The sequence below is a fragment of the Canis lupus genome, chromosome X (assembly GCF_003254725.2).
Source record: "Canis lupus dingo isolate Sandy chromosome X, ASM325472v2, whole genome shotgun sequence".
Lineage (NCBI taxonomy): Eukaryota > Metazoa > Chordata > Mammalia > Carnivora > Canidae > Canis > Canis lupus.
Window position 1 is genome coordinate 44,130,128 of NC_064281.1, and position 26,474 is coordinate 44,156,601.

Below are 26,474 nucleotides of genomic sequence, written 5' to 3' on the forward strand. Positions count from 1 at the left end.
CAGTATGTGACAACATGGAGAAAACCTGAGGACATTATGCTAATTGAAATAAGCCAGTCACAGAAAGACGAATACTGCAAGATTCCACTTACATGAGTTGTCTAAAGTAGTCAAATTCATAGAATCAAAGACTGGAATTATGGTTGCCGGGGTAAGGGGAAGGGAAAACAGGGGAGTTATTAATCAACAGGCATAAAGTTTCAGTCAAGTAAGATGAATAAATTAAAGATCTCATCTGAAACATTCTACTTATAATCAACAATAATGCATTATACACTTCAAATTTTGTTCAGAGGATAGATCTTGTCAAGTGTCCTTATGATGATAAAATCAAATTTTAAAAATACTTTATAGTTTTCAGACTACATGTCTTTTAGCTCTTTGGTTAGGTTTAATCCTAGCTATCTTACTTTTTTGTGCAATTATAAATGGGGTTGATTACTCCATTTCTCTTTCTGCTGCTTCATTATTGGTGTATAGAAACGCAACAGATTTCTGTACATTGATTTTGTATCCTGTGACTTTACTGAATTCGTGTATCGGTTCTAGCAGTTTTTTGGTGGCATCCTTTAGATTTACTATATAGAATATCATATCACCTGCAAATAATGAAAGTTTTATTTCTTTGCTGATTTGGATGCCTTTCATTTCTTTTTGTTGTCTGCTGAAGCTAGGACTTCCAATACTATGTTGAATAATGGTGATTAGAATGGTCACCTCTGTCTTGTTCCTGACCATAGAGGAAAAGTTTTCATTTTTTCCCCATTGAGGTTGATATTAGCTGTGGGTTTTTCATATATGGCCCTTATTATGTTGAGGTATGTTCCCTCTAAACCTATTTTGTTGAGGTTTTTATAAAATCATGAATGGATGTTGTACTTTGTCAAATGCTTTTTCTTTATCTATTAGAAAAGATCATATGGTTCTTATCCTTTCTTTTATTATGTGGTGTGTCATGTTGATTGATTTGTGAATATTGAAATACCTTTGCAGTCCAGAATAAATCCCACTTCATAGTGGTGAATGATTTTTAAAAATGTATTGTTGGATTTGGTTTGTTAGCATTTTATTGAGAATTTTTGCATCCATGTTCATCACAGATATTGGCCTGTAGTTCTCTTTCAGTAGAGTCTTTATCCAGTTTTGATATCAGGATAATAGTGGCCTCATAGAATGATTCTGGAAGTTTTCCTTCCTTTTTTTTTTTTAATTTTTTTTTTATTTATTTATGATAGTCACAGAGAGAGAGAGAGAGAGAGGCAGAGACACAGGCAGAGGGAGAAGCAGGCTCCATGCACCGGGAGCCTGATGTGGGATTCGATCCCGGGTCTCCAGGATCGCGCCCTGGGCCAAAGGCAGGCACCAAACCGCTGCGCCACCCAGGGATCCCGGAAGTTTTCCTTCCATTTCTATTTTTTTGAATAGTTTGAGAAGAATAGTTTGAGAAAGAATAGTTTAACTCTTCTTTAAATATTTGATAGAATTCCCCTGTGATTCCATGTGGTCCTGGACTTTTGTTTCTTGGGAGTTTTTTGATTACTGATTCAATTTATTTGCTGTTTGTTCAGATTTTCTATTTCTTACTATTTCAGTCTTAGTAGTTTATATATTTCAAACCAAGAAACAGACTCTTTTCTTAAGATTTTATTTATTTATTTGAGAGAGAGAGAGAATGAACCAGGAGAAGGAGCAGAGGGAGAGGGAGAAGCCAACTCTCTGCTGAGCAGAGATCCTGCTAAGGGGTTTGATCCCAGGACCCTGGGATCATGACCTGAGCTGAAGGCAGCTGCTTAACCAACTGAGCCACCCACGTGCTCACTACCCCACTTTTTAGATTTTATTTGAAATAGACTGTTAACTATAGAGAACAAACTGATGGTTACCAGAGGGGAAATGGAAGGGGGTGATATAGGTGATGGGGATTAAGGAATGCACTTATGATGAGCACTAGGTGATGTATGGAAGTACTGAATCACTGTATTGTACACTTGAAATTAATATTACATTGTATGTTAGCTAACTGTAACTTAAATAAAAACTTAAAAAATACTGTAAAAATCATGTAATCAGAACTTTCATGGAAGAGGTTGTGGTGAGCAAAGTAAAGTTCATAATGGCACCACTCACTGTGGACAAAATTGAAAGACAAAGCAAAGATGAACTTTCAGCTTTTCTGTGTGGCTTTTTATATTATCAGTAATGCTCTTGCCATGGTCCAAGTTTTTTTTTTTTCAGAAAGGCAAATCAAGACAGTACTCTTCCCCCTCTAGATGAGGGATCAATATTAGAGAAAAAAATTAAAATAAATTAAAAAAGGAAAAAAATCTCCCTCTTTCTACCTCCATATATGAACAGTGTTAATTTAATTTAGTTCTTCCTGGTTTTCTTTCTTCTTGGTGGTGGGGGATAACACACATAAGTGAAGTGAAAAACAAAGACAAAAAAAATTAAATTTCCTTACTACTTACAGCACACTGACAAGTCCTTGAAACAGCACAGTGACATTCCTCTAGGAACTCAGCTGCCTTGATGTCAATGCTTTGCTAAGGGCAAAAGACAATCTTAGCTTAACATTATCCCTACCCACCCCCAGGATTTTAAAAGTCTACCCTAACATATAAAAAAAATTCCTTTAGAAATTTCCCTTATCTCAACCCACAAGATACTTGTTGGCAATCACCCCCCAGGCGTATGATCCACCAATACACATCTGAAGGGTCTCATGACTAAGGTTTTATTAGACAGTAATAAATGAGATTTTCCTAAAAAATAGCTAGCTCCCTCAGGGTTCTGGAAACCTTGCTTCCAAAATTTGCTATAGACTTATGCTATCCCTAACCCCCTCCCAACTTGAATGTATATTATGGGCCACTCTTTATTATCCCAGTGCAGCTATCTCTGCCCAGGGGTCCTGTCTCTGTGCTTTAATAAAACCACCTTTTTGTACCAAAGACTTCTGAAGAATTCCTTCTTGGTCATTGGCTCTGAACCTCAACATCTTTCCTACATCACAGGAAGTGCACAAAACAATGAATTAATGCAAAGTAAGTACAAATGTAACCACCCAAGTCAAAAAATATGAAGGTCTCTAATTCTTAGGTACTTTTTGATTTCAATTTTTATAGTTATCATGAATGCTGTAATAAGTTCCTTCTCTACAAAGATTTTAATAAAACTCCTTTGGCAGCAAAACATCTAATAGAATTCAGATTGTGTCAATGTATATGCATGTATATGTCAGTGTGTGTATACATCCGACCTATTCTGTTTAAATATATCTACATACTTTAGAGATGCTGAATAAATACTTATAAATTTATTTATTTGAAAAAGAACATTTATAGTGATTCAGCAATTCCATACACCACCTGGTTCTCATCACGGACAAGTATATTCCAGAAACTAATAGAACAATGTATTTTAACTAACTGGAATTAAAATAAAAACCTAAAAAGCCAAAAAATTAAAAATAAAAAAATTATTTTCTAATACTAAAATGAATACATAAGACTTATAGAAAATAAGAGAAATTTCAAAATAAGAAAATTATCATATTTTTGCTATTTTAACCAACCTGCAGTATGTAACATAGTAATTAAAATTTAGATCACAGATTTACATTTCTAGAATTATAGAAAATTATATTGCTTAGACCAACTCTCTCAATGAAAACAGTTCAAAATACTATGGTAAATAAAATTGTGATCTATACTTTTGGGAATATTTTGGTGGCAATTATTAATCATAATTTGGATTATAATTCAATGTCAGAAAGCCAATTCAGAAGCACAATTATAAAGCTACCGGTGGCTCTGGAAAAAAGCATAAAGGATTCAAGAGACATCATGACTGCAACATTTATATCTAATCAGACCAAAATTTAAAATTAATTAAATGAGATGCAATCCAAACTGGAGGTCCTAACAACAAGGGTTAGCGAGGTAGAAGAATGAGGGAGTGACACAGAAGACAAGTTGATGGTAAGGAAGGAAGCTGAGGAAAAAAAGATAAAAACAATTAAAAGATCATGAGGATAGGTTAAGGGAAATAAATGACAGCTTCAGAAGGAAAAATCTATATTTAATTGGGGTTCCAGAGGACGCCGAAAGGGACAAAGGACCAGAAAGTGTATTTGAAAAAATCATAGCTGAGAACTTCCCTAACTTGGGGAGGGAAACAGGCATTCATATTCAGGAGATAGAGATATACCCCCCTAAAATCAATAAAAACCATTCAACACCCAGACATTTCATAGTGAAACTTGCAAATTCCAAAGTAAAGAGAAGATCCTTAAAGCAGCAAGAGACAAGAGATCCCTAACCTTCATGGGGAGAAGTATTAAGTTTTTGGTTGTGTTTTTTTTTATTCTTTTTTTTAAGATTCCATTTATTTATGAGAGAGAGAGAGAGAGAAAGAGAGAGAGAGAGAGAGAGAGAGAGAGAGATGAGACACAGGCAGAGGGAGAAGCAGGCCCCATGCAGGGAGCCCGACAGGGGACTCGATCCCAGGACTCCAGGATCGCGCCCTGGGCCAAAGCCAGGCGCTAAACCACTGAGCCAGCTAGGGATCCCCCAAGAAGTATTAGGTTAACATCAGACCTCTCCACAGAGACCTGGTGGGCCAGAAAGGGATGGCAGGATATATTCAGGGTCCTAAATGAGAAGAACATGCAACCAAGAATACTTTATACAGCAAGGCTGTCATTCAGAATAGAAGGAGAGATAAAGAGCTTCCAAGATAGGCAGAAACTGAAGGAATATGTGACCACCAAACCAGCTCTACAAGAAATATTAAGGAGGATTCTATAAAAGAAATACGAAGTCCAAGGAAACGATCCAAAAAACAAGGACAGAATAGGTATTATGACGGCACTAAATTCATATCTTTTAACAGTAACTCTGAACGTGAATGGGCTTAATGACCCCATCAAAAGACACAGGGTTTCAGACTGGATAAAAAAGCAAGACCCATCAATTTGCTGTCTATAAGAGATTCATTTGAGACCTTAGGACACCTCCAGCCTGAAAATGAAAGGTTAGAGAACGATTTACCATTCAAATGGTCCTCAAAAGAAAGCAGGGGTAGCCATCCTCATATCAGATAAATTAAAGTTTATCCCAAAGATTGTAGTAAGAGATGAAGAGGGACACTATATCATACTTAAAGGACATATCCAATAAGAGGACCTAACAATCATGAATATTTATGCCCTGAATGTGGGAGCTGCCAGTATATCAATCAATTAATAATCAAAGTTAAGAAATACTTAGAAAATAATACACTAATACTGGGAGAATTGAACACGGTGCTTTCAGCAATTCATAGATCATCTAAGCACAACATGTCCAAAGAAACAAGAGCTTTAAAGGATACACTGGACCAGATGGATTTCACAGATATCTACAGAACTTTACATCCAAACGCAACTGAATACACATTCTTCTCGAGTGCACATGGAACTTTCTCCAGAATAGACCACATACTGGGTCACAAATCAGATCTTAACTGATACCAAAAGATTAGGATGGTCCCCTGCATATTTTCAGACCATAATGCTTTGAAACTAGAACTCAATCACAAGAAGAAATTTGGAAAGATTTCAAACACGTGGAGGTTAAAGACCATCCTGCTAAAAGATGAAAGGGTCAACCAGGAAATTAGTGAAGAATTGAAAAGATTCATGGAAACTAATGAGAATGAAGATACAACCATTCAAAATATTTGGAATACAGCAAAAGCAGTCCTGAGGGGGAAATACATCTCAATGCAAGCAACCATCCAAAAACTGGAAAGAACTCAAATACAAAAGCTAACCTTGCACCTAAAGGAGCTAGAGAAAAAAAAGCAAATAGATCCTACACCGAACAGAAGGAGAGAGTTAATAAAGATTTGAGCAAAATTTAATGAAATTCAGACCAGAAGAACTACGGAACAGATCAACAAAACCAGGAGTTGGTTCTTTGATAGAATTAATAAGATAGATAAACCATTAGCCAGCCTTATTAAAACAAAAGAAAAAAGACTCAAGTTAATAAAATCACGAATGAAAAAGGAGAGATCACCACCAATGCCAAGGAAATACAAATTATTTTAAAAACGTATTATGAGCAGCTTTATGCCAATAAATTAGGCAATCTAGAAGAAATGGGCATATTTTTGGAAAACCACAAACTAGCAAAACGGGAACAGGAAGAAATAGAAAAACTGAACAGGCTAATAACCAGGGAGGAAATTGAAGCAGTCATCAAAAACCTGCCAAGACACAAAAGTCCAGGTCCAGATGGCTTCCCAGGGGAATTCTATCAAATGTTTAAAGAAGGAACCATACCTATTCTACTAAAACTGTTGGGAAAGATAAAGATGGAGTACTTCCAAACTCATTCTATGAGTCCAGCATCACCTTAATTCCAAAACGAGACAAAGACCCCACCACAAAGGAGAATTGTAGACCAATATCCCTGATGAACACAGTTGCAAAAATTCGCAACAAAATACTAGCCAATAGGATCCAACAATACATTAAGAATATTATTCACCATGACCAAGTGGGATTTATCCCCGGGATGCAAGGCTGGTTCAATAAAGCAATCAATGTGATTGATCATTTCATAAAGAGTAAAAACAAGAACCATATGATCCTCTCAATAGATGCCGAGAAAGCATTTGACCAAATACTGCATGCATTCCTGATCAAAACTCTTCAGAGTGTAGGGATAGAGGGAACATTCCTCAGCATCTTAAAAGCCATCTATGAAAAGACCACAACAAATATCATTCTCAAGGGGGAAACACTGGGAGCCTTTCTGTAAGATTAGGAACACAACAGGGATGTGCACTCTCACCATTGCTATTCAATATAGGACTAGAAGTCCTAGCCTCACTAATCAGGCAACAAAAATAAATAAGTAAGTAAATAAATAAATAAATAAATAAATAAATAAATAAATAAATCCAAATTGGCAAAGAAGAAGTCAAACTCTCCCTCTTTGCAGATGACATGATACTGTACATAGAAAACCCAAAAGACTCCACCCCAAGATTCCTAGAACTCATACAGCAATTCGGCAGTGTGGCAGGATACAAAATCAATACCCAGATGTCAGTGGCATTTCTATACACTAACCACGAGACTGAAGAAAGAGAAATTAAGGAGTCAATCCCATTTACAATTGCACCCAAAGGAATAAGATACCTAGGAATGAACCTAACCAATGAGGTAAAGTATGTATACTTTAAAAACTACAGAACACTTCTGAAAGAAATTAGGAAGACACAAAGAGATGGAAAAATATTCCATGCTCATGGATTGGAAGAATTAATATTGTGAAAATGTCAATGTTACCCAGGGGAAATTATACATTTAATGCAATCCCTATCAAAATACCATGGACTTTCTTCAGAGAGTTAGAACAAATCATCTTAAGATTTGTGTGGAATCAGAAAAGACCCCAAACAGCCAGGGGAATATTGAAAAAGAATACCATAGCTGGGGGCATCATAATGCCAGGTTTCAGGTTGTACTACAAGGTTGTGGTCATCAAGACAGTGTGGTACAGGCACAAAAACAGACACATAGATTAATGGAACATAGAGAATCCAGAATTGTACTCTCAGCTTTATGGTCAACTAATATTCGACAAAGCAGGAAAGACTATCGACTGGAAAAAAGACAGTCTCTTCAATAAATGGTGCTGGGAAAATTGGACATCCACATGCAGAAGAATGAAACTAGACCATTCTCTTACACCATACACAAAGACAAACTCAAAATGGATGAAAGATCTACATGTGAGACAAGAATCCATCAGAATCCTAGAGGAGAACACAGGCAACACCATTTTTGAACTTGGCCACAGCAACTTCTTGCAAGATACATCTATGAAGGTAAGGGAAACAAAAGCAAAAATGAACTATTGGGACTTCATCAAGCTAAAAAGCTTCTGCACAGCAAAAGAAACAGTGAAAAAAACTAAAAAGACAACCTACAGAATGGGAGAAGATATTTGCAAATGACGTATCCGATAAAGGGCTAGTTTCCAAGATCTATAAAGAGCTTAACAGCAAAGAAACAAACAATCCAATCATGAAATGGGCAAAAGACATGAACAGAAATTTCACAGAGGAAGACGTAGTCCTGGCCAAGAAGCACATGAGAAAATGCTTCGCATCACTTGCCATCAGGGAAATATTAATTAAAACCTCAATGAGATACCACCTCACACCAGGGAGAATGGTGAAAATTAACAAGACAGGAAACAACAAATGTTGGAGAGGATGTGGAGAAAGGTGAACCCTCTTGCACTGTTGGTGGGAATGTGAACTGGTGCAGCCACTCTGGAAAACTGTGTGAAGGTTCCTCAAAGAGTTAAAAATAGATCTGCCCTTCGACCCAGCAATTGCACTGCTGGGGATTTACCCCAAAGATACAGATGCAGTGAAATGCCGGGACACCTTCACCCTATGTTTATAGCAGCAATGTCCACAATAGCCAAGCTGTGGAAGGAGCCTCGGTGTCCATCGAAAGATGAATGGATAAAGAAGATGTGGTCTATGTATACAATGGAATATTACTCATCCATTAGAAATGACAAATACCCACCATTTGCTTCGACGTGGATAGAACTGGAGGGTATTATGCGGAGTGAAATAAGGCAATCGGAGACGGACAAACATTATATGGTCTCACTCATTTGGGGCATATAAAAATAGTGAAATGGAATAAAGGGGAAAGGAGAGAAAATGAGTGAAAATATCAGTGAGGAGGACAAAACATGAGAGACACCTAACTCTGGGCAACGAACAAGGGGTAGTGGAAAGGGAGGTTGGCGGGGGGTTGGGGTGACTGGGTGATGGGCAGTGAGGGGGCACTTGGCGGGATGAGCACTGGGTTTTATGCTATGTCTTGGCAAGTTTACGCCAATAAAAATGTTTCAAAAAATAAAAAAATAAAAATTAATATTTGAGCAGTTATTCATAACATGTTGCACAGAAAACCATAGTCTGACTAGATTCTGAGTGGCACACCTTAATTTGTAGTTATCTGACCTTTCTGAGTCCTAGCTTATTGAATCGGCATCATATGAGCTACATTCCAAATTTGTTAGGATAATGCAGAATTTGGTGACACATCTAGCACAGAATCTGGTACATAGTGCAAACATAGTTTACGGTAGCTGCAGTCTGATATAATTCACTCCCTGAAGCTTTCCCCAAAGCATTAGAAAGGGATACCAAACAAGATTAGTAGAGAAAATAATTTACTTACCGATAGGATAACGTGTGCTGACAGGCAGAGGCTCTGGGATACTAGTCCCCATGAGGGTACACATAACTCCTAGTGTCATCAAGCAGCTTCAGAAATCTCACATATTGGGACGCCTGGGTGGTTCAGTGGTTGGACATCTGCCTTGAGCTTAGGGCGTGATATGGGTCCTGGGATCAAGAGTTGCATCGGGCTCCCCACGGGGAGCCTCTTCCATCTGCCTATGTCTCTACCTCTCTCTCTGTGTGTATCTCTCATAAATAAGTAAGTAAGCAAACAAATAAATAAGAAATCCCACATATTCCTAAGATTTAAAAAAAAAAAAGCTTGCACAAAATAGACTTTTGGTCTCAGAATGTATCGTCACTATGTAAAAGAGCTCACATTTTCTTCTCATTTTTAAAAGCTTCAATTGCCTTTCTATATGACCAGCCTATTCTGGAGCAATACTTTATTAACAAGAACCAGTGGTAAAGGGTTATGACCACAGGCTTTGGTTCAGGCATTGATTTTTTTGGAATCTGGAAGGAAAACAGCTTTTTCCTTTCATTTTATTTTATTTCAGGCTATGTATTTCAGGACCATTTTTTTCCCGTAATAAATGGCTGTGTTTAGAGTTTCCCCAAATTACAAGAATGTTCTTTCTCTAGGAGAGAATAGCAGGTAGATATCTAGTTTAGGAGTTTCACCTTAGCTTAAATCTGATAGCTTTAAATATCCATGTACACCTCAGAAGGAATCTTCCTTGACTTTTTTTTTAGATTTACTTGTCTGTTTTTACAATTTCCATAATTCTTGTAAATAAATTCCAACCATGTGTTAGACACTTTATGGATGCATGGTTTAAGACTAAAAATTAAGGCTCAACATTATGTACTGCCTTAACATCTGGTAAAATTTGGAAGGCCTTGAATGGTCTAACCAGGAGTTTCTCTCCCCTCCTATCCCATGAATAAGATCCCCTAGCCAAACAACCTTTTTTATCAGGGTAACCAGGCACAGTTCCTGCTTATCCCTGAATAGCAGGTTTCACTTCTCTGACTGCCCATGGAATTATTCAAACAAGCAATCAAATCTACCAGTAGAAAACGGGGGGCACTTCATGTTCTTAATACTTAAAAGCCTGCTTTCCACAGCCCTGGTTATCTACTCTGTTGCCAAAGGCAACTCTGTGTGGCCCTGCCTCACATGCAGTGTCTTCTCCCCCAGGTTGTGAATATAGGTGACTAATAAACCATTAGCAATCTCATCTGTTCAGTATTGGTGTTATGTGCTTGGCCATCCCCATAAGCACAGGGCAGGAACACCTCTATCACCAATGTAGTGAATAGGAGGCAATCTAACTGCTAATCATCACAAAGATCCTGTGACATAGATGTCTTTATTACAGTTTCACTGATGAAGAAATTAAAGTTCAGAAAATTATAGATAATTGCCCTCAACCACACAGGAGAGTGCCAAAATAGAGTTTAACTTGGTCCTTTCACAAAATAAAATGTAAAAGAGTCATTGTGTTTTCCTTGCAATGCACATTCATTCCCAGCTATTTCTTCTTTTCTCCCCCGAACCTCAGTGGCTAGAAACCTAGAAAATTTCTTTTTTTCCTAGACCTTCTTGCCAATAGGAATTTCAATATTTTATATATTCTGCTAACAAGATGGCCTCCCATGAGATTTGGAAGGTACAAGGGAAACAGAAGCCATCTTTCTTTGCAGCTACAGTGGCTTTGGTAAACATAGGCTTTAAAGAAGTTTCTGTTTTAACTTCCAGTCATCTGCCTCAGAGATGCAGACTATTCTTGGAGTTTGCTACAATTTTCTGATCTCTGGGAGATAGCAGAAACTCCTACTATTCTTCGAATTCTGTGGCAAAGGACCTAAAAACTAGAGATGACCTCCCCTTCAACTTCACTCATCTAATTCTGTATATTAAATCTCATCCACTGATAGCTTCAGTTTTTTCCCCTATGCTCATTGAATCTTCAGGACTTTTCGCTCATCCCTGTTAATAGATGACCAATTTAGATCTCTGTCTAAGCCCCAAATTGAAATGATCACTCTCCAAACTACATCTTCAACAAAGAATCCTTTTCAGAATGTAACATGGTGTGTCAACTATCTCCAAATTAAAAAAAATATTCACTGATTTTAAGTGTCCACTCAATGTTTTTTAGTAAATTTAGAGTTGTGCAACCATCACCAAAGTCAAATTTAGACATTTCCACACACATACCCAAAAATAATCCCATCTGCCTATTTGCACTCAATCTCTACTCTTATCCCAGCCCCATACAACCATTAATCTATTTTCAGTCTCTATATATTTCAGTCTTTATATTTTTAGTCCTTTCACAAAAATTGAATAATACAATATGTAGTATTTTGTATCTGGTTTATTTTACTAGCAAAATGTTTATGAGACTTCCATGTTATAATATTTAACAATCCTGCATACTTTAATAGCGCTTAAAATGCTTAATAGTATTTTGTATGAATATACTTCAGGTTGTAAACATTCACAGATTGATAAGACATTTGGGCTGTTTTCATTTTTTGGCCATTAATAATAATGCTGCTACAGACATTCAACAATCTTTGTAGGAACATATGTTTTTATTTATCTTGAGTGAATGTGTAGGAGTACAGTCATATAGTAAATTTATGTTTAGCCATTTAATAAACTTATGTTTTCCAAAATGAATGCATTATTTTACATTTCCACCCTCAATGGATGGGCTTCAATTTCTCTACATCCTCATAAACACTTTTTATTGTTTGTCACTTTGATTACAATTATTCTACTGGATATGAATTAGTTTAGATTTGTATTTCTCTAATGAGTAAAGATGAGGTTTTTATCATGTAGTTATTGGATAATCATATATCTTCATTGATGAAATATCTATTAAAATATTTTGGCCACTTTTAATTGGCTTATTTGTCCTTTTGCTACTTAGTTATAAGAATTGCTTATATACTTAAGATAAAAGCTCTTATCAGATACATGATTTGCAAATATTTTTACCAATGGGTGGCTTGTTTCTTCTTATTCTTTTGAAGTCTAGTGGTATTGGCTGATGAAGTACAATTTACTATTTTTTCCTTTTGTAGATTGGGTTTTTAGTGTTGTATGCAAGAGATCATTGCCTAATACTAGGTCATGAAGATTTGAATCTGATTTTTCTGAAAGTATGAAAGTACTGTTTTAGCTACTGCATGTAGAGTTATCTATTATGAGTTAATTTTTGTATGATGTGAGGTAAAAGTCTAAATATGTCATTTTGCCAGTTGAAGTTCAGTAGTCCCAGCACCAGTTTTTCCAGCTTTATTGAAATAATATTGATGTATAACATTGTGTAAATTGAAGGTGTACAAGGTAATGATCTGATACACATGTATTGTGAAACGATTACCACAGTAAGGTTAGTTAATATATCCATCATCTTACATAATTATTTATTTGTGGTGAGAACATTTAAGATTTACTCTTAGCGACTTTGAGGTATATAATACAGTATCATTAACTATAATCACCATGCTGTGCATTAGATATCCAGAAACTTTTTGTCTTTTAATTGGAAGTTTGTACCCTTTGACTGACATCTCCCTATTTTCCCTTTTTCCCAACCTTCAGAAACCACCAGTCAACTCCTTGTTTCTCTAAGTTTGGCTTTTTAGATATCACATAGGAATATCATATAGCATTTATCTTCTGTTTGACTTATTTCAGTTAGCATAATGCCTTCAAGGTCTACCTATCATTTCTGTCATCACAAATGGCATTATTTCCTTCTTTCCCATGGCCTAAGAATATTCCTGTGTGTGTGTGTGTGTGTGTGTGTGTGTGCGCGCGCCACATCTTTACCCATTCATCTGTAGACAGACACTAAGTTGTTTCTGTATCTTGGTTATTGTGAATAATGCTATAATGAACATGAGAATGCCAATATCTCTTTAAGATTCTAATTTCATTTTCTTTGGATATATACTCAGAAGTGGGATTGCTGGATCTGATGATAGTTCTATTTTTAACTTTTTCAGGAATCTTCATGCTATTCTCCATAGTGACAGCACCAATTTACATTTCCACCAACAGCACACATTCTCTTTTCTCCATATACTTGCCAGCACTTCTTATCTCTTATCTTTTTTATAATAATAGCCATTCTAACAAATGTGAAGTGGTATCTTATATTTTGGTATAAGTGGTATCTTATATTCTCCCACTACACAGGTTGCCTTTTCATTTGGTTAACTGTGTCTTTGGTTGTACAGAGAAGCCTTTTAGTTTGATATAGTCTCATTTATTTATTTTTGCTTTTGTTCCTTGTGCTTTTGGTATCATATTAAAAAATTCTTTGCCAAGACCAGTGTCAGGGAGATTTATACCTGTGTTTTCTTCCAGAAGTTTTATGGTTTCAGGTCTTTTGTTTAAGTGTTAAATTCATTTTAAATTAATTTTAATGAATGTTAAAAGGTTCAAATTTAATTATTCTGCATGTGGTTATCCAGTTTCCCCAACATAATTTATGGAAGAGACTGTCCATTCCCCATTGAGTATTCTTGACTCTTTTGCCAAATATTGGTAATCATCTTTCTGGCCATACATGCCAACTATTTGTTGATTGTATTTCTGGGTTCTCAATTCTGCTCCATTGGTCTGTCTTTTTTCATGCTAGTTTTGATTACCATCACTTTCTAACATAGTGTGAAATCAGGAAATATGATGCCCCTAGCTTTATTCTTTCTCAAGATTGCTTTAGCTATTTAGGTATTTTTGTGGCTCTCGGAATTTTGGGATTATTTTTTCTATTTCTGTAAAAAATGCCATTGGAATGTGATAAGAATTGTACTTAATCTTTACATGGCTTAGGGTAGTATGGGCATTTTAACAATATTGTTTCAATCAATGAACATGGGATACTTTTCCATTTACTTGTGTTTTGTTCAATTTGTTTAATCAATGTCTTACAGTTTTCAGTGTATAGATCTTTCCCTTATTTGGTTATGTTTATTCCTAAGTATGTTATTGAGACTTTTCCAGCTTTACTGACTCATAGCTGACATGTAGCATTGTGTTTAAGGTGTATAGTATGTTGATTTGATACATTTACATATTGCAAAATGACTACCACAACAGCATTAACTAACACCTCCAGCCTATCACAGTTATTATTTCCTTTTTTGTAGTGAGAACATTTAATACCTACTCTCTTAGCAACATTCAAGCAAATAATATGGTATTATTAGCTATAATCACTGTGGTGTACACTAGATCCCCAGAACTCATTATTCTTATAACTGGAAGTTTGTACCTTTTGACCAGTATCTCCCCCACCACCATACCCTGGAAACTACCACCCTGAACTTTATTGTTTTTGATGTTTTTGTGAATAGGGTTATTTTTCTTATTTCTTTCTCAAATATTTTATTGTTAGTGTATACAAACACAATAAGTTATTGTATATTAATTTTGTATTCTGGGGATCCCTGGGTGACGCAGAGGTTTGGCGCCTGCCTTTGGCCCAGGGCGCGATCCCGGAGACCCGGGATCGAATCCCACATCGGGCTCCCGGTGCATGGAGCCTGCTTCTCCCTCTGCCTATGTCTCTGCCTCTCTCTCTCTCTCTCTATCATAAATAAATAAAAATTTTAAAAAAATTTGTATTCTGCAACTTTACTGAATTTGGTGATTAGTTCTAGGTGTTTTTGATTGAGTCTTTAGGACTTTTTAAATATAAGATCATTATATTTGCAAATAGCAACACTTTTACTTCCTCCTTTACAACTTAGAAGTATTTTGTTTCCATTTTTTTGCCTGATTTCTCTAACTAAAAATTACAGTACTCTGTTGAATAAAAATGGTAAGAGTAGGCACCCTTGTCTTGTTCCTGATCTTAGAGGAAATACTTTCAATAACATTATTGATGGGCTTTTTACATATGGCCTGTATTATGTTGAGGCATGTTTCTTCTATACACAGTTTGTTGAGAGTGTTTATCATGAAATGATGCTGTATTTCATCAAATGCTTTCTCTGCATCTATTGAGATGATCATAAGTTTTGTGTCTTTCATTCTAATAATGTGGTATATCATATTTATTGATTTGTATATGCTGAACAATCCTTGAATCTCAGGAATAAATTCCATTCTATCATGGCATATGATCCTTTTAATATGCTGTTAAGTTTGGATAACTTCTACAAATATATTCATCAGGAATATTAGTCTGAGTTTTCTTTTTTTGTAGTGTCCTTATCTGATTGGTATTAGGGTGATGATAGACTCATAAATTGAATATGGGAGTGTTCCTTTTCTCTTTAATTTTTTGGGGAGAGTTTGAGAATAATTGATATTTTTTCTTCTTTAAATGTTTGGGGAAATTGACAAGTGAAACCATCTGGACCTGGGCTCTTGTTGGAAGGTTCTTGGTTACTAATTCAATCTCCTTATTTGTAATTGGTCACTTCATATTTTATATTTCTTCATGATTCAGTCTAGATATGTTGTGTGTTTCTAGGAATTTATCCCTTTCTTCTAGGCTATCCAATTTGCTGACATGTAATTGTTCATAGTAGCCTTTTATCCTTCTTTGTATTTCGGGTATCAGTTGCAATGTGTCCTCTTTCATTTCTGATTTATTTATTTGATTCTTCTCTCTTTTTTCTTAGTATTACTAAAGGTTTATTAATTTTATCTTTTCAAAGAACCAACTCCTAGGATCTTTGATCTTTTCTATGTTTTTCTGGTCTCTATTTCGTTTATTTCTGATCTGACTTTTGTTATCTCCTTCTTCTACTAAGTTTTTAGACTTAGTTTGCTCTTCTTTTTCTAGGCCATTGAGGTTTAAATTTAGATTATTTTTTATGGAAGGAATAAACAATGAGAATAAAAGGTACAGCATAGGGAATATACTCATTGATATTGCAATAGTATTGTATGCTGATAGATGACAATTATATTTGTGGTGATCATAGCATAACATATAGAAATTTTGAGTCACTATGTTGTATACCTGAAACTAGTGTAACATTGTATGTCAACTATACTCAAATTAAAAAATTAAAATAAAAAATAATAAAGTTAGGTTGTTTATTTCAGAGCTTTCTTTATTCTTAATGTAAGCATGTCTTGTTATAAAATTCCTTCTTAGAAATGTTTTAGCTGCATCCCATATGTTTTCATATGTTGTAATAACATTTTCATTTTCCTTTAATATATTATTTACTCTCTTTTGATTCATTCTTTGACCTATTCGTTTTTCAAGAGTGTAATGTTTAATTTCCACCTGTTTGTGTATTTTATAATTTTCCTTATGTTTTTTATTTATAGTTTTATACCATTGTAGTTGGAAAGGATAATTGGTATGATTTTAATTTTCTTAAAGTTGTTAAGACTTGTTTTGTGATCTATCATATGATCTATACTTGAGAATGTTCCAAGTGTGCTTGACAAGAATGTTTATTCTGCTGCTTTTCAATGGAATGTTCTGTATATATCTGTTAGGCACATGTGGTATAAAGTATAGTTCAAGACCAATGTTTCCTGTTAATTTTCTGTCTGTAAATTCTATTCATTGTTAAAAGTGGGATATTGAAGTTCACTACTACTCTTATATTGTTTATTTTTCCTTTCAGATATGTTAGTGTTCACTTAATATGTTTTGGTTTTCAATGTTGTGCACATATATATTTATATTGTATCCTTTTGATAATTGACCCTCCTTATCATTATATAGTGACCCTCTTTTCTCTTGTTATGGCTTTTGAGTTAAAGTATATTTTGTCTGGTATAAGTGTTGCTATTCCTGTGTTCTTTTGGTTTCCACTTAAATGGGATATCTTTTTTTATCCTTTCATTTTGAGCCAAGTGTGTTCTTAAAACTAAACCAAATCTCTTATAGGTAGTATATAGCTGGATCTTGGGTTTATTTTTTGAGGTTTTATTTAAATTTCTCTTGACTAACATACAATGTAATGTTATTTTCAGGTGTAAAATTAAGGGAATCAATAATTATATATAGTATATACATCTTTCCCTTATTTTGTTAGTTCAAACAGAACAAGTGGTAGTCAGTGGAACAAATGCCTTCCTTAACCAGATCAACTGTTTAAACTACCTCCGACCACCTCCCCTCTGGTAACCATTTTGTCCTCTATAGCAAAGAGTCTATTTCTTGGTTTGCCTCTCTTTCCTCCCAAGATGTTCATTTGTTCTGTTCCTTAAATTCAATATGAGTGAAATCATATGGTGTTTGTTTTTCTCTGACTTATTTCATGTAGCATAATAATACTCTCTAGCTTCAACAACATCATTGAAAGTGGCAAGATTCCATTACTTTTTATGGCTGAGTAGTATTCCATTGTATGTATATACCACCTCTTCCCTATCCATTCATCAGTTGATAGACATCTGGGCCCTTTGCATTATTTGGCTATTGTACATGATGCTGCTATAAACATCAGAGTACATGTATCCCTTTGAATTAGTTTTTGTATCCTTTGGGGAAATACCCAGTAGAACAATTGCTAGGTGGTAGGGTAGTTCTATTTTTAATTTCTTGAGGAACTTTCATTGTGCCTGCACCAGTTTGCATTCTCACAACAGTGCTAGAAGGTTCCCCTTTCTCTGCATCCTCACCAATACCTGTTGTTACATGTGTTGTTCATTTCAGACATTTGGAGAGGTGTGAGATGATATCTCATTGTAGTTTTTATTTGTATTCCCCTGATGATGAGTGATGTTGAGCATCTTTTGATGTATCTGTTAGTATCTGTGTGTCTTCTTTTGAAAAATATCTATTTGTGTCGTCAGCCTATTTCTTAACTGAATTATTTGCTTTTTGGGTGTTGAGTTTGGTAAATTCTTTATATATTTAGGATACTAACCCTTTATCCAGTGTGTCATTTGCAAATATCATCTCCCATTCCATGGGTTACCTTTTAATTTTATTGACTGTTTCCTTTGCTGTACAGAAGCTTTTTATTTTGATGTAGCCCCAATAGTTTATGTTTGCTTTTGTTTCCCTTGCCTCAAAAGACATATCTAGTAAGAAGTTGCTATGGCTGCTGTTAATGATGATACTGCCTATGTTGTCCTCTAGGATTTTAATGATTTTCTGTCTCACATTTAGTTCTTTGATCCATTTTGAATTCATTTTTATGTATGGTATAAGAACGTCCAGTTTCATTTTTTGCATGTTGCTGTCCAGTTTTCCCAAAAGCATTTGTTGGAGAGACTGTATTTTTTGCATTGGATATTCTTTCCTGTGTTGTCAAAGATTAGAGTTGACCACATAGTTGTGGGTCCATTTATGGGCTTCCTATTCTGTTCCATTGATCTATGTGTCTATTTTTGTGCCAGTATCATACTGTCTTGATCAGTACACATTTGTAATATAACTTGAAGTCTGGAATTGTGATTTTATTATTAGTTTCTAGTTTCATTCCATTGTGGCAAGAGAGAGTACATTGTATAATTTTAATCTTTTAACATTAATTCAAACTCATTTTGTGGTCTAACATACATTCTATTCTGGAGAACACCCCATATGCAGTTGGTTTATCCTATTCTGTTCACTAAGCTTCTCAATCTCTATGTTTATATTTTTGCCCAATTTGGAGAGTTTTTAAACATTATGTCTTTGAATACTTTTCAGTTTCACTCTTTCCTCTCCTTTTGGGTCTCTGATGATATAAATGCAGCTCTTATGTTATGGTCTTACAGCCCACTGGAACTCTTCATTTTGCAAGCCTAATTTTTCTCTATTGCTCAGATTGGGTAAATTCTATCTGTCTGTCTTCAAGTTCACTAATTCTGTCTTCTGTCATCTCCTCTCTATTATTGAGCCTAGGATGGGCTCATAGGATGTGAGTTCTCTTTTAATTTGCTATTGTGTTTTTTTATTTTTGTAATTTTCATTTATTTCCTTTTTGAAAATTTTTTTTCCTAAGATTTTCTATTTTTCATTTGTTTCAGGAGATTGTATGATTTTTTTGATGAACCATTCTTATGATAGCGAATTTAAAATTCTTATCAGAAAATTCCAATAGCTAATTCATCTGTCTTCTTGTCTGTTGATTGTCTTTTCTTATTTGTGTTGTGATTTTCTGGTTCTTGGTATGATATTTGATTTTCTATTGTGTACAGGACATATTTGATAATGTAATATGAGATGCAAGATCATATTTAATATTTTTAAACCAGCATAGCTCCTGCTAATGTATACCACAAGAGCCAGGTAAGTGTGTATGTTTAGCTGCTGCTGGGCACTGCCTATAGTACCCTGGCAAAAGTAGGCACTCATTCACACTGCCTTATTGCAGATTGTTGGAATGGAAATTCAGCTTCCTGGGGGCAAGATGGCGGAAGAGTAGGATCCCTAAGTCACCTGTCCCCACCAACTTACCTAGATAACTTTAAAATCATCCTGAAAACCTATGAATTCGGCCTGACATTTAAAGGGAGAACAGCTGGAATGCTACAGTGAGAAGAGTTTGCACTTCTATCAAGGTAGGAAGACGGAAAAAAATTAGCATCCAAGGGGGAGGGGCCTCCGTGAGGAGCCAGGCTAAGGCCAGGCAGCGAGTACCTCCAGGAAAGGAAAGCCCAGTCCCGGAGAAGTAGGAACTTTACCAATCCTCCCAGATGGAAAGGCACTCTCAGGGAACTTGGGCAGGATCCCAGGAGGGGCATTGGAGCCCCCAGGTTCCTGGGGTCACTAACAGAGGAAGTGCGCCACAGGGGAGAGCACACCACACACCGTGAGCTGAGCTCGGTAAACAGCTAGAGCACGTGCCGGGTGGGGCCTCGAGAGCCACTCAGGTGGTGGCTCAGGTGGCAACTCCACGCGAAGGGGACTGCGCAGCCCCGGGAGCACGATTCCAGCAGTGCAGGCTCCAGAGCTCAAGGCACCAGGGGACATAGCCCAGGATCTGGCACTCCCCTTGGGACAGGCTGAGGCCGGGAGGACACAGAACAGCGAGGATGCTTCTACTGCGGAGCAGCCCTGAGCTGTGAAGATCAGAGTCCCCGCCCCTGGAGCATCTAGGCCCTTGCGGACTGGGAGACTGTGGTAGTTACTGCTAGAGCTGACTCCAGGGCTGGAGAGCTGGCCACCACCACTGTTGTTCCCCCTGGTGTAACCTTGTGCCTGGGACTGAGCAGGGCCACAAGGGAGCAAGGGCCTCACAGGATAAACAGCTCCCACTGAGCCATGCACCTGGCAGGGGGGTACAGGGCAGCTCCTCCAGGTGCACATACTTGAGAATCAGCACAGCAGGCCCCTCCCCCAGAAGACCAGCTGGAAGGACAGGGGAAGAGCAAGTTCTTAATCAAGCAGCGCTGGAAAACTCCAGGGGAACTGGAGGGACTTACAGTATATAGAATCAGAGGATATCCCTCCTTGTTTTGGTTTTTTGTTTGTTCCCCCCCCCTTTTTTCCCCTTTTACCTTCCTTTTTCCAGTACAACTTGTTTTTAGCCACTCTGCACTGAGCAAAATGACTAGATGGAAGAACTCACTCACTAGATGGAAGAACTTTTTTTTTTCAAAAAAAAGAATCAGAAACAGTACTCTCTCCCACAGAGTTACAGAATTTGGATTACAATTCAATGTCAGGGAGGCGGGGCAAGATGGTGGAAGAGTAGGGTCCCCAAGTCACCTGTCCCGACCAACTTACCTAGATAACTTTCAAATCATCCTTAAAACCTACAAATTTGGGATCCCTGGGTGGCGCAGCGGTTTGGCGCCTGCCTTTGGCCCAGGGCGCGGTCCTGGAGACCCGGGATCGAATCCCATATCAGGCTCCCGGTGCATGGAGCCTGCTTCTCCCTCTGCCTGTGTCTCTGCCTCTCTCTCTGTGTGTCTCTCATGAGTAAATAAATAAAATATTTTTTTTAAAAAAAAGGAAAAAGCAAAGCTGGAGGCATCACAATTCCAGACTTCAAGTTATACTACAAAGCCATAATATATTAAAACAGTATGATACTGGCACAAAAAACAGACCCATAGATCAATAGAACAGAACAGAAAACCAAGAAATAAAGCCACAATTATATGGTCAATTAACCTTTGGCAAAGCAGGAAAAAAATATCCAATGAGTAAAGGATAGTCTCTTCAACAAATGGGGTTCAGAAAGTTGGATAGCAACATGCAAAAGAATGAACCTGGACCACTTTCTTACACCACACACAAAAATGAATTCAAAATGGATGGAAGACTTAAATGTGGTATAGGAAACCATCAAAATCCTATAAAAGATTATAAGCAGGACATAAAGAAAGATGGGCTTTTCTGTGTGATTGACATGATTGCCTAATTACTTCTACCCTGCACAAAATACATCACTACTTCTTGGGATCCCCAAAACACCAGGGCCCTTGTCACTGGACATTTGCCGCACAGTAGAGGACTATTACTCCTAGAGGGCTGATTGGTGATGACAGTTGATTCATGAGAAAAAAATACAGGAGGTTAAAAGGTACTCATTGTTAAGTTAGAGCAAAGGAATGGGTTTGAAAACCTTTTTCTTTCATCTCTGGATGGCAGGCCAGGACTGGAGATTGAAGAGATTGAAAGAGTTGAGGGATTTTGGCTTCTCTGTAATAAGCTTTATTGGTTATTTCTATTATAATACACTCGTGTGGGAATAAATGACTTAGTTTGAACTTTTATGGATTTTAAAAAATAGTTTAAAGAATTCACTTAGTAAAGGATTCAGCAACTTTCCAAGTGAGTTAAGTATATTGATCAATGGCTTCCCTATCCACTTTTACTTAAGTGGTAGCACACTGTACACACTGTTCTGTATCTTGCTCTTTGGAATTAGCACTGTTATCATGGACGACCAAAAAAAAAAAAAACCCTATGTTTATCAATGTAGACTGTGATTAAATGAATTATGCTATACCCATTGAACTGAATATCTGAATATCATGGAAACATTATGAATGATTCAGTGGCGGGGGGGAATCCCTGGGTGGGTCGGCAGTTTGGCGCCTGCCCTCTGCGCAGGGTGTGATCCTGGAATCCCGGGATCGAGTCCCACATCGGGCTCCCTGCATGGAGCCTGCTTCTCCCTCTGCCTATGTCTCTACCTCTCTCTCTCTCTCTCGCTGTGTCTCTCATGAATAAATTAATAAAATCTTTTAAAAAAATGATGCAGGAATGCCTGGGTCGCTCAGTAGGTTGATTATTTTATTTCTGGTTATATATTACTTTCACAGAATGAAAATATCAACAAATAACAAAAGGTATGTATTAAAATCTCCATCCCACACCAGGTCCCGAGACATCCAGTTCCCATTCCCATATTAGGGCACTCAAGATTCAAAAAATTAAAATATGACAAGATTCTCATGACATAGTGTGTATATAAGCAAAGGAGCTCAGTGTACTAATCAGAGCTAAGATATAAATCTGTTCCTTTTGTGAACCAAGCTCTTTCCAACTTTCCAGGCCTCAGATATGTTGTTCCCACTATGTGGAAAACTTGTTCCTCCATATTTGTCTGTCTCTTACTGTCTTTTTGGGTCTCAGCTTATAAATCTCTTCCTTGGAGGCTACTCTAACCTGGGAGGGATTTCCATCCTATGTGGTGTCAAAGTATCCTGAATGTCTTGTATCTCAGAGAGCACTTATACACTTTTGCTATAGTTTCTTTTTTGTTTTCTGTCTCTTTCAGCAGAAATCATGAATTCTGCCTCATTCATTTTTTTTTCATTCATCCCAGAATCTAACACAGTTCCTACAGACAGATTTGGGAAAAATCTATCTTATTTGGACCCCAAGAACGACTTGGTCCTCATCATCTCCTCACCATCCGACACAGGTTAGAGTTGTATAAAAAGGCACAAATAAAGGAGTTGAATATTTAGTGAGTGGAAGATGATGGAAGCTCATCACTAATATCCCAAATGGACAAAGGTCATTTTAAGGCTCAGGAAAATATAACTGGAAATAGAATTGGGGGCAGGAGATTTCTGGGAAGGGTTTTCTTACTCCTCAAAAGAGAAGTATAGGAGAGGGCAGTCTTTTTCTGTTGGATGCAATTGTGCCTAGACTTGATGCCTGGAACTCTTATTGCAGAGGAAATCATGCCAAGTGAAGTATCTTTTGATGTCAGAAGGCTCATTTCTTGGACCCTCTGGAGACAGACATCAACTATATGCTGACTTCAGGGAATCCTTCCAGACCTGCTGAATAGGAAGAAGCCAGCCAAAATGCTTGCTTCTCAATCCAGGATTGTACAATTTCTTCCAATATCCACTGGAGGTCGCTACTCCACTGCTGATATCGTCTGCTATGGTCCATTGAAGTAAATGTGAATCATTTACTTATAAGCCCTTGTAGCACAAAGCTCCTAAATGTACAATAGGTCCACGACTTAGGTGTATGGACAAAAAAGATAAGATAGGAGTATCAATGATCTTACCCTCAGACCTACATTCTTCATGTATAACCTAAGGAGCCCAGGTGTCTTGGCATATTTCCTACCACACTGATGTGTGGCTAACATAGGCACAGTATAAATGTTCTTCATTTATGAATGACATGTACTACTCAGCAACTATAGGTAAAGAATACTATAATCCAGAATTGAGGGATTTTCTCAGGCTGTGAAATGCAAAATGGCTAATTATACACAAGATTGTTAACTGTTTGCTCACCCATTTCACCACCGTCATGTGCAACTTCCTAATCTGTTCCTGTCTAACTTCAAAGCCCTTTTTCTTTCCTGAAAATAAGAGCTTCCAAAAGTGTGGAACACAGAAAACTGGTGACACCCACAAAAATCTTAATGCTATTTAGATATTAAAACTTAAAGAGTAATATATATTTTATTTGGCAATAAACAGATAGCATATCACAGCCATATCAAGACCTTTGTGGGGTTGTGGGGAAGAGCATTGACATTACATATTCTTTGGAAATTTTTCATCAATTTTCTTCCAAATGTCTCTGATCTTTTTCCCAGATTTCCTTCCCTATTGGCAATTACCCGGATTTTTTCCCCTCTCTTTCTCAATACTCCATCCCTTATCAGGCTTCTTTATTCCTCAATAGAAGCTTTCACATCTTTCTTCCCCTCCACCATCTGTTTTCTCAGAAGCCAGCTCCAAGCTTCCAGTTTGCATTCTTTTTACTAGGAACAATTTCTTCAAAAAAGGACCCTTCTCCATAGTTTTTAATAACATCAGGGCATTATAAATGGCAATGAGTTTTTCCTCTCAGAAAGCAGTCAAACAAATTACTCTGTTGCCCCAAAGCAGAAAATATAAGTACACATCATAAAGAAAAAAAGCCATTAACTTCATTGGATATTATGAGCATTCTGCCACAATCTTAAAAGTCATTCATTTTTACTGAAACCATCAGACAAAAACAGCACAGTGGTATCCAGAATTGTCAACAATCTTAAAAGTAGTAAAAAAAATGACTGAGTTCTGAAAGATGTATATACATGCATCTTTTCTGACAACAATGCTATGAAACTGGAAACTAAACGCAAGAAAAAATATGGAAAGACCATAAATACATGGAAGTTAAATAACATGCTACTAAACGATGAATGGGTAAACTGAGAAATCAAAGAAGAAATCCAAAAATATATGGAGATAAATGAAAATGAAAACACAACAATCCAAAACTTTTAGAATTCAACAAAAAGGCTTCTAAGAGGGAAGTTTATAGCAATACAGGCCTACCTCGAGAAGCAAGAAAAATCTCAAATAAGCAACTAACTTTACATCTAAAGGAGTGAGAAAGAACAAATGAAACCTAAAACCAGCAAAGGGGAGGAAATAATAAAGGTTAGAGTAGAAATAATTGACATAGAAAGTAAAAAACAAACAAACAAAACAGATCAAAGAAAATAGGAACTGGTTCCTTGAGAAGATCAACAAAATTGACAACCATTTATTTAGGCAGACTCATCAAAAATATATATAGAGAGAGAGGATTCAAATAAGGAAATCATGAGTGAAAAGAGAAATAAAACTCAACATCACAGAAATGCAAACGCTTGTAAGAATGTGATGAAAAATTATATGCCAACAAATCAGACAACCTAGAAGAAATGAATAAATTCTTAAAAACGTGTAACCTCCCAAAACTGAATCATGAAGAAATGAAAAATTTTAACAGACCAATTATCAGTGATGAAATTGAATCAGTAATCAAAAAACTCCCAAAAAACAAAATTCCAGGACCACACAGCTTCACAGATGAATTCTATCAAACATTTAGAGACGAATTAATACCTAATCTTTTCAAACTGTTCCAAAAATAGAAGAGGAAGGAAAACATCCAAATTCATTCTATGAGGACAGTGTCACCCTGATACCAAAACCATATAAAGACACTACAAAAAAGAGAACAACATACCAATGTCTCTGATGAACATAGAGACAAAATCCTCAAAAAAATTATTAAAATGTAAATGTATTAAAAGTACATTTTAAAAATCATTCAGGGGACCACTGGGTGGCTCAGTGGTTGAGCATCTGCCTTGGGCTCAGGGAGTGATTCTGGAGTCCCGGATGGAGTCCCACATCAGGCTCCCTGCATGGAGCCTGCTTCTCCCTCTGCCTGTGTCTCTGCCTCTCTCTCTCTCTCTCTCTCTCTCTCTCTCATAAATAAATAAATAAAATCTTTAAAAAATAAAAATCAATAAAAATCATTCAACATGATGAAGTGGAATTTATTCCCATGATGCAAGTGTGTTTCCACATTCACAAGTCAATCAATGTAACATAGAGAAGCTAAGATGGCACAGTAGTAGGAGGACCCTAGGCTTTCCTCATACCTTGAGTACAGCTAGATAAATATCAAGTAATTCTGAATACCCAAGAAATCAGTCTGAGGACTAATAGATCAAATTGTACAACTAGAGGGAGAGAGGAGGGAGGTGGGGAAAGATGGTAGAGGAGTAGGGTCGCCAAGTCACCTGTCCCCACCAACTTACCTAGATAACTTTCAAATCATCCTGAAAACATATGAATTCGACCTGAGATTTAAAGAGAGAACAGAACAGTGTATGTTCTCATTCATTTGGGGAATATAAATAATAGTGAAAGGGAATATAGGGGAAGGGAGAAGAAATGTGTGGGAAATATCAGAAAGGGAGACAGAACATAAAGACTCCTAACTCTGGGAAACGAACTGGGGGTGGTGGAAGGGGAGGAGGGCGGGGGTGGGGGTGAGTGGGTG

At 36.7% G+C, this 26,474-nt stretch overlaps 1 pseudogene; it reads right to left on the reverse strand.

Annotated features, from left to right (window-relative positions):
• The window catches only part of LOC112673204 (dynactin subunit 6-like), a 45,338-nt pseudogene extending 36,021 nt beyond the window's left edge, over positions 1 to 9,317 (reverse strand).
• Between the last annotated feature and the right edge of the window lie 17,157 nt (positions 9,318 to 26,474).